We start from the raw sequence: 6,616 nt of genomic DNA on the forward strand, positions 1-6,616 counted from the left end.
TTCCTTCCTTCCTTCCTTCCTTCCTTCCTTCCTTCCTTCCTTCCTTCCTTCCTTCCTTCATTTCCTTCTTCCCTTTTTAATTTTTTTCTTATATGGTGCTATGACATATTGCTTAATAAAACTCATTTCCCACAAAGGACAATAATGTCGCTGTGAAAATCAAATTTGAATCACCAGTACTAACCTCTTCACAAACTCTAGGCATATATTGAACTGCCAAACTGATATCTTCATTTGCATATAGATGCAATAATCTAAAATGCATGGGGGTCAAAATAAAATCCTCACTTCCTGACCTTTGAATATATTCCTCCCATGGTTCACCTTGGGAAATAGCTATCTGTTTTCAAGCCAGAAGATCTAGGAAAACTCTGGTTCCTCTTTTTCTCTTCACTGCAGCATTTATTTAAGCAGCAAATCTTGTTAGCGCTACTTTCAAAAGATATTCTCAGTCCTTCCACTTATGTTTATTTCTACTGCATCCACTTTAATCCAAGCCAACACCATTTTTTTTTTTCTGTAATCACTTCTTGACTGATCATCTATTTTCAACTCTCTTTTTCCTCCAGATCTAATCTTTACAGGACAGGGGCATTATATTTTTAAAACATAAATCAGATCAGATAAGCCTTCTACATAAACTCTCTCTATTTGAAATTCTCCTATGGCTTATTTATTGTGATATAAATCCAAACTTCTCACCATGGCTTAAAAGACCTTATTATTCTAGTGTGGCCTTTATTACTTCTCTGACTGCCAACCACTTTCCCTTTTCTCTGCCATCACATCGTGCCACACAAGACTGACTCCTAAACTTTACATCTGCTATTCTCTATTTATATAATGTTTTCCCCTCAGATCTTTTTTCTTGTCATTTGTATTATCAGTGCAAATTTTACAGTTTATTTTTCACAGCATTTATCAATATATGAAATTATGTTATTAAATTATCTAATTTTTTACATTTTGCCCTAACTCGGGTATAAACTGAGTGACAACAAGTACTTTTTATGGTTTACTCATCACCATAAATTCAATGCCACAAGAATATATAGCACATAGTAATCACTCAATAATGGCCACTTGAATAAATAACCATACATTTATTAATGAAAAAAGTTTAAAGTAAGTACTGTCAGTCATGCCAGATGTCGTGGGAGGACATAAAATGATCCAAATAATCTAGTTTGTGTTAAGAATGATGCCCAATCACCTGATGCATGACAAGTTACAAGTCATTTATTAGGGACTTTCAGAATAGCCACCTCAAAGCAGTCTTATAAAGTTAAATTGATAAGTTCAGTCTTTGCTACTGCCTCAGGGATACATGATGGTGGGTTTTAAGCCAATCTTATATTAAAGAATATTCTAAAAATCCATGTCACAGTCACAAAGAGCCTAAGGAGTCCTGACAAGTAAATATAATGTAGTATTTTGGATGGGATACTGGAACATAGGTAAAAAGTAAGGAAATCTAAATAAATTATGAACTTTAGTCACTGGTAATGAATCAATGTTGGTTCCTTACTTCTAAAAATTGTACCATATAGGCCAGGCACAGTTGCTCACATTTGTAATCCCAGCACTTTGGGAGGCTGAAGTAGGAGGATCACTTGAGTCCAGGAGTTCAAGACCAGCCTTGGCAACATAGCAAGACCCCATCTCTACAAAAAAAAAAAGTAATTAGCTGGGTGCAGTGGTGCATGCCTGTAATCCAGGCTACTGGAGATGCTGAGGTGGGAGGGTCATCTGAGTCTGAGAGGTCAAGGTTGCAGTGAGCCGTAATCATGCCACTACACTCCAGCCTGGGCAATGACCTAGATTCTGTCTCCAAAAACAAACAAACAAACAACAACAACAACAAAACAGCAAAACAAAAACTAATACCCAGGATAAAATAAAAATTGTATCATGTAAATATAAACAGTTAATAAGGGAAACTGTGGAGCAGGGTGGGAGGGTATATAGAGTCTAATTCAGATCTGAAAATATAGTCTGTTAATTAAATAATATATATTACTCGCACATTTGTTGAGAAAAGCTTTAAAGGAAAGAAAAAATGTTTCCTTATAAATATTGTGGTAGCACCCTTCCTGAGTTAATTGCATTCTATATTAAGCCATCTTTTGCCATTTTAACTGAAGGAAAAATTTACTAATGATCTTGCCAACTAAATTGCATATTTTAAAATCCTTAATGTTCTAAAAACCTGTTTTATTGACAGTAACTCTCTGGAAATAGTGAATTAAAGTGAAATTCAAAATTTTATTGAAAGCTGGTTGATAAAATAGAACTTTTTAAAAGATAACCACAAAAATCTATAATTTTAGTATTATGTTTACTTACATCCACAAAAATCTGTAATTTTAGTATTATGTTTACCTACATTTAAAGAAAAGGTTTAATTTGGTCAATATTTTGTTTAATAAGAATGCAAGACAATTGCCTTAAATTTTCCTTTCTATTGAGTTATTTTTTGATACATTAGTTAACTTTGTCAGGCTAATTTAAATTACCGGTCATAATATGCATGTCTATAGTCTGTGAAGTCTATCCCTCCACTCATCATTTTATACACCAAGATCATCAAACATGTCTTACCTTAGCAACCCAGTATTAGTTCCAGGACTTAGTAATCTACTTTAATTTGCACATTTTCACACCTCACATACTTTCCTTTTTTATAATGGAGGGCAGCCAGAATTTAATTAGATCACAGAGTTCACACCACAGGACATACTGTCTTTTAATTAGTAGCATATATTGTTTCAGATGCTTTCTTAGACACACTGTTAACACTATGAATGAATCACAATACAATCCAAGAATGTTAATGGAAACATATGTATTTATTATTTTATTGTTTTCATTTATCAAAGTATGTATGCAGTCTAAGTTATTAGGGAGATACTAAAATAATGTTATTTAAATTAAATATCTTCTAGAACTAATACTAAAGTAGAAAATTCAATTAGATGGTGAATCATATGTTTTTCTTATTTCTGCAGAAAGGGCAAAATTTTGTCACCTTCTTCCTTTTAAAGTAGATTATTTTTCTTTGTTACAGCAAGGCATCATGCTTGATTTAACTTTAATGCTATATAAAACATCTGAAACCTCAAACACACAGGAATAATTTGAATCTTTTCATTCTCCCTCAGAAAAAATTAACAGACAGTTCATATGATTTCTATCTCAGTGTATGCCTTATTTTTCATGATCAAATTACTTCTTTTCAAGTTATCAGATTGTTTATAGAATCATTCAATAGTTTGTTTTTACTTGTGAAACAAGACTATCACAATTTAACATTTTATTCATTTTATAAAATGCAAAAGAAAAAAAAAGTCTTACAATTGAAGCCCCTAAACATTTCTGGAACCAAAATAAAATGACTATAACAGTAAATGGAATCCATTTGGTATGCAAAATATTTGTGGAAAAGTTCAAAAACCATTTTCTGCAATTGTAAGATGCAGAAATTTATTTTATAAAATATATATCTTTGCATGTCTCAACTTGGAATTAATTGTAAAACATGAAAATACAAATAACTTGAGACAACATAGGAAAGGCTATAAAAATGTAATCAGTATTTTGGACATTGTGTAAAATACTTCCCATATTGTAATTCATGATTGATTCATACATTTTATTTATTTTTGGTCTTCTGCTCATAAATAATTTGAAAGTAGACCAATTGAATTATTTTCTGTTTTTGTCAGTGTGTATATGTGTGTGTGTGTGTGTGTGTGCATGTGTGTGTTAGTCTGTTCTCATGCTGCTAATAAAGGCCTACCCAAGACTGGGCAATTTATAAAGAAAAAGAGGTTCAGTGGACTCATAGTTCCACATGACTGGGGAGGCCTCACAGTCATGGCAGAGGCGAAGGAGGAGCAAGTCTCGTCTTATATGACGGCAGGCAAGAGAGTGTGTGCAGGGAAACTGCTATTTATAAAACCATCAGATCTTGTGAGACCCCCCCTTACTATCACAAGAACAGCATGGGAGAACATGCCCCCATGATTCAGTTATCTCCCACCGAGTCCCTCTCATGACACATGGGAATTATGGGAGCTACAATTCAAGATGAGATTTGTTTGGGTGGGGACACATCCAAACCATATCAGTGTGTTTGTGTGTGCATATGTATATGAAAAAAATCCATAACAGAAATTTTTTTAATAAACATCATTGCCAACCTTTCATATATGATTACTTTTTCTTTTCTTTTCTTCGTTTCATAGAGAAGTCAAATTTAAGAGCTATCAGCTACATTAATAATTCCTTCCAGAGTAGTAGGAAAAGGTGAAGGCATGAGAAGAAAAAATCCTCATGTGTTTATTTATTTCAACTACCTGGATCATATTTGAAGAGTTAAATTGCTTTAGCTTTTTGTTTTGATTTGCTTTGGCTTTCTCTAAAACAGATTCTTCTTCTGAAAACAAATACAAAGAATTATTACATTCTGTTAAGCATTTGCTTTTTGAAAGCATAAGAAAGTACATAGCAAATGTTTTCCTCAGTGATTCTTTTTAAACCTCTACACTTGTCGGCTAGCTTCCCTTTTACTGGCAGATACCAATAATAAAAGTGTCATCCATAAGCAGAAACTCCTCATCTTAACACCTAAACATGTTAATTCTTTATTCATGAGTATTTTCTTTAAGGGAGTCTTTGGTTCATTCAAAGCTGGAAAGAATAAAATTAAGATGATTGTCCTACTATATTTCAATGTTTTAGAAATATTTTAATGTTCTACTGTTCTCACAATGAAGTGTAAATGTGCCATTTTCCAAGTGGCAGAGATATAAGATGACCACAACTATTAATTTAGGTTAACTGTTAAATCAACTTTTACAAAACTTTTAGTTAGGTAAGTCATTTTATTACTTTTTTTTTTTTTTTCTGCTGCAATCTGAGGAAGGTATCTGACTTTTTCTTAAAGGTAAATAATGACTGAGATGCTGGTATCATCTAAAGAACATCCAGATAATTTGTAACAGTAACTAGAAGAAACTACAGTTATTCTTGGTTGAAATACTTTAGGGCTAATGATTTTTCTTTAGGTATGATGTTTTGTAAGATATCAAAATTTCGTTCTTAAGTATCACAGCAATCTATGACTTTTCAAATGAACACGATATTGGGTACCCAATGATTTTTGAAAATGTTGTGGTTATATACATTATGTATTAACTCTTAATAAAATATTTCTGTGTTTTCATACAATGTATCCCCATATGACCTCTCTGTGTAGTAATTTTTCATGAAGAAAAGTATGAAACAATAAAGAAAAGGATTCTGAACAGATCTAATATATAATTGTCTTTGTAATCCTATCTAGTCTCATCTTGCTATTTCCTTTCAAGAACTTTTTCCATGATGTGTTTTTTTTTCTTTAATCCCTAGAGAATTATTTTCTAACTCATATGCCATAGACTAGTTGAGTTTTGTAGCCTACTATTATTGTACTATTAAATTGTAAGCAAATTGTTACAACCAGAAGGAAATTTTTACAACTGTAAAGCAAATTGTAAGCAAGTTTATTTTCCCTGCAACTTGGTACTTGGTATACTTATACCATGGCTGACATTTTTTCAGATGAAACATTTTGCCAAGCGGGATATATGATGTGGTAAAAGAATGGCACAACTTACAATGAGTGAGAAGAAGGTGAAACAATCTTGTGTCTACTGGAACCTGAAAGACCTTTTCCTTGAGGGAATAGAAAAGAACAGTTCCTTGCTGAAGGGCAAAAAAGAAAACAGTATGGCTGCTCAAATAGAAACCATAAGAAGTTCTTTTGATATAATATTATTTGAATTGTAATCGTTGCTGACTTTAGTATTGTTTTGAACTTTAAATTCATCAAGAGTGCTATTAAAATATTGGTCATTTAAGGAGTAAGGAAAGGATCCAGTTTCAGCTTTCTACTTATGGCTAGCCAATTTTCCCAGCACCATTTATTAAATAGGGAATCCTTTCCCCATTTCTTGTTTTTGTCAGGTTTGTCAAAGATCAGATGGTTGTAGATGTGTGGCATTATTTCTGAAGGCTCCGTTCTGTTCCATTGGTCTATATCTCTGTTTTGGTACCAGTACCATGCTGTTTTGGTTACTGTAGCCTTGTAGTATAGTTTAAAGTCAGGTAGCGTGACGCCTCTGGCTTTGTCCTTTTGACTTAGGATTGTCTTGGCAATGCGGGCTCTTTTTTGGTTCCATATGAACTTTAAAGCAGTTTTTTCCAATTCGGTGAAGAAACTCATTGGTAGCTTGATGGGGATGGCATTGAATCTATAAATAACCTTGGGCAGTATGGCCATTTTCACGATATTGATTCTTCCTATCCATGAGCATGGTATGTTCTTCCATTTGTTTGTGTCCTCTTTGATTTCACTGAGCAGTGGTTTGTAGTTCTCCTTGAAGAGGTCGTTTACATCCCTTGTAAGTTGGATTCCTAGGTATTTGATTCTCTTTGAAGCAATTGTGAATGGAATTTCATTCCTGATTTGGCTCTCTGCTTGTCTGTTACTGGTGTATAAGAATGCTTGTGATTTTTGCACATTAATTTTGTATCCTGAGACTTTGCTGAAGTTGCTTATCAGCTTAAGAAG

The 6,616-nt window shown here is 33.1% G+C and overlaps 1 protein-coding gene across 1 annotated transcript in view; it reads left to right on the forward strand.

The window, feature by feature from the left end:
• Positions 1–6,616, forward strand: part of CCSER1 (coiled-coil serine rich protein 1) — a 1,475,466-nt gene that overhangs the window by 1,191,111 nt on the left and 277,739 nt on the right. The window lies entirely within an intron of this gene.

This window comes from Piliocolobus tephrosceles, chromosome 3 (genome assembly GCF_002776525.5).
Source record: "Piliocolobus tephrosceles isolate RC106 chromosome 3, ASM277652v3, whole genome shotgun sequence".
NCBI classification, from domain to species: domain Eukaryota; kingdom Metazoa; phylum Chordata; class Mammalia; order Primates; family Cercopithecidae; genus Piliocolobus; species Piliocolobus tephrosceles.